This window comes from Amblyomma maculatum, chromosome 8 (assembly GCF_055883805.1).
Source record: "Amblyomma maculatum isolate TAMU_Amacu chromosome 8, ASM5588380v1, whole genome shotgun sequence".
NCBI classification, from domain to species: domain Eukaryota; kingdom Metazoa; phylum Arthropoda; class Arachnida; order Ixodida; family Ixodidae; genus Amblyomma; species Amblyomma maculatum.
This window is the reverse complement of record NC_139351.1, coordinates 96,766,512-96,778,953: the sequence shown is the minus strand read 5'-3', so window position 1 is coordinate 96,778,953 and position 12,442 is coordinate 96,766,512. Positions and strand designations below refer to the sequence as shown.

The 12,442-nt window shown below is 46.2% G+C and overlaps 1 protein-coding gene across 3 annotated transcripts in view; it reads left to right on the top strand.

Moving 5' to 3' along the window:
* Window positions 1-12,442, top strand: part of Lar (tyrosine-protein phosphatase Lar) — a 761,776-nt gene that overhangs the window by 645,789 nt on the left and 103,545 nt on the right. The gene's annotated exons all lie outside the window — the stretch shown is intronic.

Below are 12,442 nucleotides of genomic sequence, written 5' to 3'. Positions count from 1 at the left end.
CGCAGCGGCGGAACACCTGTGAAACGGCGCAGCGCAGCTGGTTGCCATGGTTACGGCGAATGCGCAGTTGCGGCTCCGGCTCCGCACGGAGACCTTGGATTTATATGCTGTGGTGAAGCTTTCGCTTCAAAAACCTATGAATTCATGTATACACAGAAACAAGTTCAGTTTAGTCGTCCAGTCGTGTCCGACTCTTCGTGACCCTATTGACCATGTCACGCCACGCTTTCCGGTCTCTCACTATCTTCCTAACATCACATAACTTCATCTGCAGTGCCCCGAGGATGCCATCTAACCATCGCGTTCGTTGCCTACCCTTCTCGGCGACCCTCAACCTTTCCCAACATCAAATCTTTCTCCAGCGACTCCTCTCTTCTCATCAGATGACCAAAGTAGCTGAGCTTTAACTTTAGAATTTGACCCTCCAATAAGCAGTCAGGGTTTATGGTCGACAATATTGACTTATTTGATCTTCTGGCAGTCCAAGGAACTCTCAAGAGTCTTCGCCAGCACCACAATTCAAACGCGTCAATTCTTCGGCGGTCAGCCTTTTTCACAGTCCAACTCTCGCATCCATACATCACAACTGGAAAGACCATCGCACGGGTTATACGGATCTTGGTTGGCAGACTAATGTCTCTGCTCTTTACTAGGCGGTCAAGGCTAACCATTGCTCTCTTTCCCAGAAGCAGGCGTCTCCTAATTTTATGGCTGAAACGCTATTACAAAAAAAAAAGATATTATGCACGCAAATTAAACAACGATGGCTTTACTGCTGCTTTCGTCTGCAAGGAGAGCATGTCTTCGGGAAGTTCGCTCGTTATTATCAAGGCAAAGTAAAGGCGGGTATGCACATTAGAATGAAAGTCACTACAGATGCCCGTGTATTTTATTGAGGCTACAGCCTCGGCCACCTGCTTCACTGTCATCTGTTTAACGATTTATTCTACTCTCTTCTATTCGACAGTCATCCTGATAATAAGCGCCGCCGGCCTTGTTAATGGACTCATGACCATGACGACCCCCACGTGCACCCTCCAAGGGTCTCTCTTCGGACCCTTGAACCTGCTTCCACAGAGCATGTAGTCAATGTTTTGGCAGCAGACACTAACCCACCAGGCAACCCACCAGGCATCGCCATGTCGGACTCCCGCAAGGCACGCCGTAGCTACATTAGCGGACGCATCGGCTCCGCCAGCCTCCACATTCTCCTCTCTTCTCCTCTGGAGATTACTCGTTATGTGCGCCCCAGGACACAAGTTGATACCCGGCAATGAACTGCTCATCGATACGATCACGTGCTCCTCTCCTAGTAGCTGCAATAACGAAATATGTTTATTACGACTAGTACTGCTATTAGTGTTATTCCTGCATCTTGCTGCTACGACTACCACCGCTACTACTGTAATAGTATTACTGCTACTTACTTCTTTTTCCTCGCAAGCCTCCTTTGTCTTCTTACATTTTGTCTCAGTTTGCTTCTTTCAAATACACTTGTATAAGAATGTTTCGTCTGTTAAGAATGTGTTCCTCTTCGTCCGTTACCGGGGCATCCGACTCGGTCAAAATTTTGAGGTTAGTCGACGATCCCGACATCAGTGGGGAAGAAAATATATTGCGTACCAGTTACAAATTCTGTGATGATTGATAACTGCGCCGGTTGACGGAAAAATAATTGAAACAGTCGCAGGAACAAAGGTACGCAGGCATAATAGCCGGACGGAGAAGTTATAAGCTAGAACAGTATATAATGTTGGACGCTTCTCATGTTAATGACAAAACGTGACGACAGATTTTAATGCACCCTCCAAACTGGAGCGTTCCTCTGCTAACCAAGCGGTCACAGGGAAGAAGCCATGTTTCGAGGCGGAGTTCTGCAGCTGGTAGGAATAACGATAGAAAACCTCGGAGTAGGGCTATTAGCTTGGTCCTGACACCAAAACTTCACTGTTACGGATACATTCTTGTGAAATCAAAGGAAGCCAAACTCGTCCGCCGCTTCCATAGTCGGCCCGCCGCACATCCGAGCAGCTCAATCGATGGTAATCACTGCGATCCAATGTTTGCGCCCGCGACTGAGATGACGAAGAAAGTAAAAAATAAATAAAAAAGCGCGGAAACGGGGGCCCAGAGCGAGGTCACTCCCTTCCTCTCCCTAACCCTTAGCCCTGTTCCACAACTCCGCGCACTCGTATAGCCCTCTTTTCCCCACGGCATCCCCAATATACGACCCGACTTCCCCGCCGGCAAAAGAGGGCAGCTCGACTCCTTTTTCTGCGTGGGCTCCGGCTAGGAAGCGTATTTGCAAATCAAACCCGAACCTGAAGCGAATAACGACGGTTCTTCTTCGTTGAACCTGAGCTGCTTGCTGTCTACGCCTGTCATACCGCGTTAACGCGTGCTTAAGCACACCCACCTTTCTAGATCATGGTCTTCTAGGCATGTGTGCATGAATGACGTGACCATCGCAGATTATGCTACAACAGATCCCTCATTTGACCAGCGGAGCTTATACGAAATCACGTTGGTCGCAGAGCAGATTCTTTGATCAAATCTTATTCATTCGTATCTGTCGGAACTATTGTGATACTTCGGTCCTGGCTACCATCCTTTTTACACGTTGTTTCACTCAAGACTAGACAAGCACCAATTTTTTTAAATAATTTCCTTCATCTGGAACACCGCGCTACTCGGCATGGTAGTGTCACTGATGGTGTGCATCAATCACAAATGAAACATAGGTGAATATGCACATGAGTGAGTGAGTGAGTGAGTGAGTGAGTGAGTGAGTGAGTGAGTGAGTGAGTGAGTGAGTGAGTGAGTGAGTGAGTGAGTGAGTGAGTGAGTGAGTGAGTGAGTGAGTGAGTGAGTGAGTGAGTGAGTGAGTGAGTGGGAGGGAGGGAGGGAGGGAGGGAGGGAGGGAGGGAGGGAGGGAGGGAGGGAGGAAGCGCCGCAAGGTCAACTCTGCTCATTCGCGGGCAGATACTTAGACACTACTTAAGGTTGTGCTGAACCAGGTGACCCGGACTCTATCCATGTCGTGGCTGCAGCGTTTCAATTCCGACGAACAAAAAAGGTATTTGTATACTTTAAATGCCCGTGCACCTTGACGAACCTCGGGCGGGGGGGGGGGGGGGGGGGGGCGTAAATTAAGCGGAGACCTCTACTACAGTATCCTCTTTAGCATTAGCCGTTTATATTTGTTAAAGGCCATAAAGGACACCAGTAAATAAGGTTGACCGTCTGTGGTACAAGACTGTTACTTACTAGCCCTATCTGACTACTAGAACAAGCATTCAGAAAGCGTTCCACCAACAGTCGTCAGATTCTTTAAAGCAGTTCTATGAGTCGGGAGTATTTTAAGAACAGGGAAAAGCCCTTCGGAATAGTCGGTTTCAGCGCGATGAGCCATGCCTTTCAGAAACCTGTTTCATCTCAGATATCTAAGGATATGCGAGCAGGTCGTGCATCTCTGTGTACATCACCTATTTATGCAAATCCTTTAAACCTACCACATGCTATACCGCGGAATACGTGCCAATCCTGTGTTCACGGCAGCATAAAAGATGTCATTATGCCTGTAAATACCGGCTGCCATCTTTTCCTGGTAGCCCCGTTTCTCTGAGTAGTAGGACGCGGTGGTTACGTTCGCGTTGAAACGGCACATAGTCGGATCCACGACCTCACAGAAAGGAGCACCTAGATTGCGCGCTTGTCCCTGAGAGGCCTCCTAGAGAGATATTGCTCGTCCTAGCGGCAAAGAGGGCGGAACAAAGGGGAAAAGACACGCAGACGATGTTACGTAAAAGGAGTCCAAGTCATTATCCGACTGCGCTACCTTCCTTTTTCCCTTGCATGCTAAAGAGTCGAACTCGACTCCTTCTTCGAGCAATATCGCTCGAAATTTGTTCTTATTTGTCTCTCGAACGCTCCTCTACTTTTTACTTCTGCGAGTTGTTCTTTTTCGTGTCGTCTGCTTAACTCGGAATACGATGTCGTCTGCTACGAACCGGCGCTCTCGTACACAGTGGCGGCATCTACGTCTGTATGCTTTGATCTTCTTCCGCCTGTGGAGCTTGCCTCTTCCCCCATCACTGTTTCGCGTTCTTATGTGCCATCGATACCTGTCGTTCGTGCAGGCGGCCGTCTTCTCTTTCCTCATTTTTTTTTACCTTTAAAGCAGACCGAAGGCGGCGCATCCGTGCTCTTTCGGCCGGTAACTTCGTCCCAGAAGTCTTGACTCTTTTGCTTTCAGTGAAAGTGATTGAACGGGTCTTCAGATTTTTCTTTATCAATTCGAATCTCACTGTCTAGCACTGCAATCTGCACACAATTTCGTGCAATTAAAAAATTCATTCGTCACTGAGTCGGATGAGAGCCGTCATCGTGAGCTTTGCACACATCGCAGGGCAGCTGCATGAAATAGAAGAGCTCTGATTAATTTTCGAATCCTTAGTCTCTCATTGCCTATCGTAAATCCCAGAGCGCAGGGAGGAGTGATACGAACGCGAAGACCTTTAAGTACGCCGACTCAATTCGTCAAGTTGTGGGGCTTAGCGACTGTGTCAAGGAGATGGTTAGCAAGTCAAAGAGGGTTTGAGTGAACAGCGAGGAAGAACGCCAATTTTCTGGTCAGTGTTGTCAGCTCAAAAATAAAAATTCCCAAAACCCGCTAAAAAACGCTAAATTCCTTACTTACATCGAAAGGATCATTTTTACGCGTTTCTAGTTGGTCTGCAAACAATATAACCAAGATATAAAGTATTTTAGAAAGTCTTCTCTTTCTCTCGTTTGACTGGAAACTTCCGACTCCAAATAATTTAATTCTCAGGAATCTCCCACATTCCTCCTGTGTGTTTAATTTGAGCTGTTGTTGTGGCTGAAGGAAGAAGGAAAAGAAAATGCATGAGCCTGCTACTGTCTCTGTAGCTGAGTCACCTCCGCTGCCTCGTGCAGACAGAAGACAAAATAGAGAAGAAAGAAAAGGAAGAGAAAGACGCGCGCCGCAACAACAGCCGTTGTCCACCACCGAAGCGGTGGCGGGTGCAATGACGGCCTACAACAGATAAAAATTCGGTGGCAGGCTAGCCCCCGCCGCAAGCGGCGGTGACCTACCTGTCCCTAGCCCCATCAGGGGAGTACCAACTCGCCAAATGACTAATTTGAGCTTACTAAGACACTTTGTTTTAGGACAACAAACTGATGGCGGCAGACACTTTCATTCACAAAAAGACGTCATCAGCTTCGTCTTGGTTTGGCGAGCTCTCTGCGGAAGATTTTCCGCTGGTACCGCCGGCTCTAGGCAGAATTGCAGTGCGGCTTACATCGTGCACATTCTTATTGTGCCGATATTTTGGCTTACATATGGGAGCAGTAAGTAGGTTAAACAGCATTCACCCTACCTTCGGAGTCCGGCTCGACTAATCAAGATGGGTTTCGTCATCTCATCATCATCATCATCAGCCTGATTATACCCACTGCAGGGCGAAGGCCTCTCCCATATTTCTCCACTTAACCCGGTTCTGTGCTAGCTGCATCCACTTCACCCCTGCGGACTTCTTAATCTCATCCGCCCACCTAACTTTCTGTCGCCCCCCGCTACGCTTTCCTTCCCTTGGAATCCAGTTTGTTACCCTCAGCGACTATCGGTTATCCTCTCTTCGCACTACATGTCCTGCCCATGTCCATTTCTCCTTCTTAATTTCCACTAGAATGTCCGTAACTTGAGTTATTTCTCTGACCCACTGTGCACGCTTTCTATCTCTTAATGTTACCCCTACCATTTTTCGTTCCATAGCCCTCTGGGTTGTCCTCAACTTAAGTAGAACTCTCTTGGTTAGCCTCCACGTTTCAGCCCCATAGGTGAGTACAGGCAAGATGCAACTGTTGTATACTTTCCTCTTGAGCGATACCGGTATGCTGCTAGTCATAATCTGCGAGTGCTTGCCAAATGCGCTCCATCCCAATCTTATTCTTCTTGTTATTTCCTTTTCATGGTCCGGATCTGCGGTTACTACCTGTCCTAAGTAGACATATTCGCCTACTACTTCCAGTATTTCCCTACCTAATGTAAACTGCTGTTCCTTCTCGAGGCTGTTGAACATTACCTTAGTCTTCTGCATATTGATTTTCAAGCCTACCTTTCTACTTTTCCTGTTTATGTCATCAATCATTATTTGCAGTTCATCCCCCGAGTTGCTTAGCAAGGCAATGTCATCAGCAAATCGCAGATTACTGAGGTATTCTCCATCTGCCCTTATCCCTAACTGCTCCCATTCCAAGTCTCTGAATACTTCCTCTAAACAAGCTGTGAATAGTACTGGGGAGATTGTGTCTCCTTGCCTAACACCTTTCACGTTAAGATGCGTGTTCACATTTGATAATGTTTGAATAACTGAACGTGAGTCCAACGTTTGCGTTCAATGAGAGCAGCTTCAGCATAGAGAGAGCAAACTTGGCCTGCTCGAAGAAGGCATTTTGGTCAGATTCATACCTGTGCTGGTTCACTTCGTCTAGGAACGCACCTGTGCCCCTTGGCTGTTTCAGCCGACAAGAGTGAGCGTCTTCCACTGCCGTTGACTGGCAGCGATTTCTTATTGAGGTCCTCGTGACTTCCACAAGTACATCCATTTCCACTCTTTATAACGGCACAAAGTGTTGTCACAAGTGTTATGGACATAAGTGTTATCATTTATGTCCATTTTGGAACTTCCACTACCTACACTCGAAACTTATTTTCTTCTGCCACACTTTCCTAAACTTCTGCACGTACTTGCAAGGGCCTAGTGCTCCGGACTGTTAGTAGACTCGATGGTTGCATTACAAATGCCGCATAAATCAATTCAAGACGCATATATTGGGCGTGTTCGAATATTCGCCCCCTTGACATCTCAGAGACATAATGCGCTCAAAGCGGTGCTTTCTTGCAGAAACTAATGCAGATTTAAATATATTACATTACTTTAAACAAACGCTGTGGAACCATCGAAAACCACCAAAAAAGAAGAGTCGACAGAACCTCAAAACTGCTAAAAATCGGGCCTCCCGCAACACACCATTTTGCCCGCTAACTGTAAAAATCGGTTTAAATTAGCGGGAAAACTACTAACTGGGCAACACTGGGACTCCCAGTGTCGAGCAGCGAGCGAGTTAATAAAGAAATGAGTGAAAAGGCATTGTGTTAAATGTGACCAGGTTATTAATTAGTGATCGAGAAAGATCACAATAAATCATGAATTAATGTGCAGTCTTTGCCAAAAATATACAGTCCTAGGGGTCTGATTGTAATCCGCATAACGGGGCTCGCTGCGAATGTGGATCTCGCAGGGAACAAATAATATTGTACTCGCCCTTCTCGACCTTAAATATCCCAGGGTGCATCTAGAAGCCCATTAAAGGGCACAGAAGCAAAACCCCTGCACTGTGTATTTCGACAAAGACTGTACGTGTAGTGAGGAAGAGATCGAATATAATCTATTCGATACCGTGTATGAATAGCAAATGATTGTGTGAATGAATCACAAGATCAGTGCGACGGAGGGACTAGCCCTTATATGAGCACTAAGATCGCAGATTGTTCCGGTGTGTAAATGACCTAATTGGCCCTACAGATAACTGAGGGCAGTGGGGTTTTCCTGAAACGTCATAAAGTGATTTCATAATTCGGGTATCTGCAGATGAATGGAGGCCTTTTACTCTTCCGGTGATGAATGAATCCATATTTCAGGCGCTAGTTTAGTTGGCAAGTTAGTCTGTTACCAATTCAGTAGTGTCAGTTGCAGAGGGATCCTTTCATTTATTATATATCGATCCTTAAGCCACAAACGTCACAGAATCAGTAGGCTGATCAATAGTGGGGTCAATAGCGTAATCTCTTATATATTGCTTATATAGGGTAAACCAGGAATAACACTCTTGGTCCATAATGTGCCTGACCATTGGCAGTTTTTTGCATTCCAGTCTCTTTGCTTATAAAAAGTAACCCAAGTATAGCACTCTTGGTCCATAATGTGCAAGACCATTTGACCTTTTAGTCTCTTAGAGTAGGTGGCTGCTTTACGATTTAGATGTATTAGAACAACCTACGTCTTTTTAGGCCTGCTGCTCCGTAATTTCCCCTGAATATTTTTACTGCCACTAATACCCGGAAGTCCATCATCCTCTCTAAACGCATTGACACTTTTAAAGCTGCCTTAGATTCCCAGCATCCACGAAAACGCAAGCAGAAATCTGATTTACTGCCTTGTAGGGCTAGGAAAATGAAGGACGATTAGATTTCATCCGCAACTACCTCTAGTCTCCCAAATCCGAGACATGACTGCACGTCGGTCAAGGCTCTGCCCTTTCCATCTATTCTCGTTCTTTATCCCATACCCTTCTCCCCTCTTTACTGCACGCCCGCCTTCCTAATGGTAATGCGCGGTCGTCGAGGACCTCGTTTCCTTCTCTTGCACCAATTCTTCCGCCCTAATTGAGTCTCGCACGTCGGGCCTCCATCTATGTGCTTTATCTCCTTTTCATTTTTCGCTTTCTCGGACTTGTCCAGGAACGGTTGTATTACTATTTTCTTGTTATTTTTTTAACGCTGTTGCCTCTATCACCGTCCCACGCTTCATGTCTCTTCCTCACGCCTTTTTTTTTATTTTTATTTCTCCAGCCTCAGAATCTCCTCGTAGTCCTCGAATCGCTAATTCTTTTTACCCATGACGGCATTCAAATCCCATTTTGCCTCATCCTTCTCTTTATTCTTTTCTCTTCACACTCACTCTTTTTCAGCCTTCTCTCGCTCTCTCTCTTTTTCTTGGTTACCAGTCTGAACGAAAGAACCTCTGCATACCTTGTTATACAACGCGGAGAGTGAAGTTTGAAACTTTCCTCTTTTTAACCTCACAGCGGTGGCATGCTGAACAACAAGCGAAACAGAGGATAGAAACAGCGGAGAGGATATAGAAGAAGTGGTCGAATGAAACCACGCAGGGAACAAACAAAAAAGCGCGGGAAAGGGGGGAGGGGGTGAATGTTAAAAGAAAGCGAAAAAAAAATAGGATTTGGCTAAATCCTTCGAACCCCGTCGCTGCCGCGCGCTACAACGGCAGCAGCAGCACAAACAGTGCAACATTGTAATCCAATGTGAGCGAAGAAGGGGGTCTGGAAATAGCAGCAAAGGAGGTGACACGATGCGGACAGGACCAAACGAGCTTGCTTGCTTCACCGCGGTAGATGGTACGAGTGAAAAGGTGGGATGATGAAAAAGACTGGGAAGAAAACAAAAGGTGATAAGAGAGAACGGAGATGGGATATGAAAGAGATATAGAGAGGGAGAGTGAAAAAAGAGCATTAGAGGTGGCTGCTGCGGGAAAGAGCGTGAGAAAATATAAAAGCAAAAGTCCCAAAGGAAAGTCGGCTGGGCGCGAGCGAAGCGTATCTAAGCGTGTGGCTGCGAAGTCGGCTTTGCCTCATGCATTTTTGGGTAATGCGGCGAAGAGCACCGCCGTGGGGACTCTCCCAGTGCCCGCTGCGGGGGGCGCGTGGGATTGAATTATTGCGACGCGCTCGGCGGCGGGCTAAGGGACAACGAGGGCGAGGAGGGGTGCGTAAAGAACGAGCTTTGTGCGCGTTTGGCCGGGCCTGATAAGTCAGTTTAGAAAATGCCACCCCCCCCCCCTTTTTTTTTCTGGTTTTTTTTTTTTTTTTTTCCGCCGCTGTGGCACCCGGCCGGGAGCAAGACCTGTGGAAACGCAGTGAATGTGGATGCTGGTTCCAGTCGCCGAATTTATGGTTCTTTTTGTTGCGTTCATGTGTCCGCTGCTCGCAGCCTGTTTTCAGCTTTGTCTCCCCCTGTATCATCTGTAAAGCGCATCTTTTTATTGCCGTGCGGTATTCCTTCATACACTGTTCTTTTTTTTTTTTTTTTTCATGTTGTGACTGGTGTGCATGCGAGCCCATCCGGTAATATAATGAATAACCGCTGACTTCCCAGTCCTTTTCCGCGACATTGCAGATATTTTTGTTTACATTGCTATTGCTGGTAATATCTAAAACCTTGTTGCTACGAGTTACGCGTAACATGGCTTTGTTTTTATTTCCAAGGCATGACCCTCACTTATCTCTAAATCCTCTTCTAAGCGTGCCATCGCCCGCTGTGCAGATGACGTTGACCTTAATTATATTGACAAATACAATAACGATGATACTTGTCTTCCATGTAAGCAATCCCTATTTACGATTCAATCAATTCTTCTTGTAATATGAAATTGCCGCGATACCTTACGGACAGGGGGTAACAACGAAATTCACCTAAAATACAGATTTAGCTTGCCAGAGACGACCTATTTTTGTTGTATACCGATCCACCGGACCCCTCTCACACAGGCGCAGCGGCCACGGATGCACCCACCCGTGTCAATGCGCGTGCGCAAAAGGAGTCCGGCAAACCGGTATCCGTCTACGTCTCCAACAAGCTAAATTGCTTTATTGATCGCCCCCTTGAACATGACCGATTTCTGGTGTTTTGCATATGAAATAAAACACCTTTTCTACAGTGAGATGAAGCTCAGGTCTGCAGTAAATGCCACAGGTATATTCTCCGCGTCGGAAAGTAGTCCGCAATTAAGGCCTTTCTGGTAGGCTAAATGAAAACCTCGCTATTGGACCAAATTGTAAGCTCAAGAATTTCAGTGCAGCTGGCTTTTTCGGTTGAATCAAATATCAAAAACTGGCCCTTTTTACCATTCAGCGGAGTAATATACATGCAGCACACTATCGTCCATAATTAGCAACTGCAGTTTTTATTTTATTTGTATCCTATTATAAAAGGAATTCGGTGAATCGCTGTACGTGTGGTCAAACTAACTTGTCGACGTCTCACGCTATCTACGTCGTAACTACAAAGCAATGGTGGGCAGTGTTCCTCAAATCACGTAGAAGGCTGCGTAAGCTCTGCTGAGTAAGAGAGCGCAATGTATAACGTATACTCTGTTATCAAAAACTTAAGCATATTCTTTGCCTCTATACAGGCACCAAAGGATTTTTTTTACCAAAGCATTTTGACTTCGTCTGCTTCCTGCCACTATTTTGTCAGTGCATGTATCCTAGTATAGTCATAACATCTAACGCTCTCTATAAGGAACTCGCGCTCAACGCAAAGTGGACGGCATATTGGGGCACAGTGGGCCAGACCACAGAGTTCCTTACACTAACTAGAGGGAAAGCTGAGGGCGCTGCACTTCAGCCACCATGGGCGCGCTAAGAATCATGGGCCGGTGTGCTACTTGTTGCGGGACAGTCGGTTTTTCTCAGGTACGTGGAGTGGCGTTACTGCGATGTTTCTTTTTCGTCATCATCATCATTTGAAGGTGCGTACGTAGACTTCGAAAGCCATAGTAGCGAAGGCTCAAAAGCAGACGTCGCCAATAAATGGTTTCTGTTTCCCGAATGCCACTAAAAACTTCCTTAAGTAATTGCACAACGATAAATATTTTCATAACATTTTTTTATTTCGAAGTTTGCCTATTAAGTGTGAAATATTGGTATTTGTGCTGCTCAAAACTAAGCCAATAGGAGAAAGAGCCATCGCTTATATTGGATAAATCTCACACTGGCATTCTGTTTCTCTCTCTTTTTGTAATTTATAGTCACAATATTCAATCTTAGGACATTATTTACGGTAGAACAACGTTTATCTTTGCATTAGTTTTGGCCAAAATTGTAGTTCTGCACTCGGTAGCTCTCCGGCCCATGATGCTTTGACAGCCCATGGTGGCTGAACTGGCCGCCTGGAAAGTCCATGTAAATGCCCATAGACGGCAGCACAGCTTTCCCTCTAGGTAAGAGTAAGAAACTCTATGGACCAGACAGACAACCGCGCTCATGTGTAGTCTGCTTAGGATCATCTCCTCTAGCTTCATCTTCGAAGCCGCACGTTTGCACCACCACGCCGGTCACTTCATGCGTAGACCTCATCTATAAACAGTGACTGTATGCTCTGTTATTTCCTACAGTAAGCACGACAATGTACGGCCGAGTATGCACGAAGTCAAAGCCCTCTATTCTACCTCCAAGACTATACAATCCCGAGATTTTTCTGTAGTATTTAGAGGATTCGGTGTCTTTCTTTGTGCCACTTTTTCACTGTTCGCAGACGGCAGTATAGCTAATGGAGTGCTCACTAAATGATCTCGGCCTTTGTACGTGTTGCACTAACCAAGATTAGAGTCTTCAAACGCCAACGGCTGCCCGTTTTTGTTACAAAGAAAAGGAGACCGTAGTTCTGGCGAACGAAACGAAAAGATTACAAACCTGGGGACACGAAAAGGCGGCAAGAGTGGCGCTCGAGGTCGTCCTAATTCCAAAGACATTCTATTTCTCTAATGGAGGTGGCTTTTATTACACGCCGCACAACCATTGTCGCCGGGCTGAATACTTTTTTGTATGTGCTCATGAT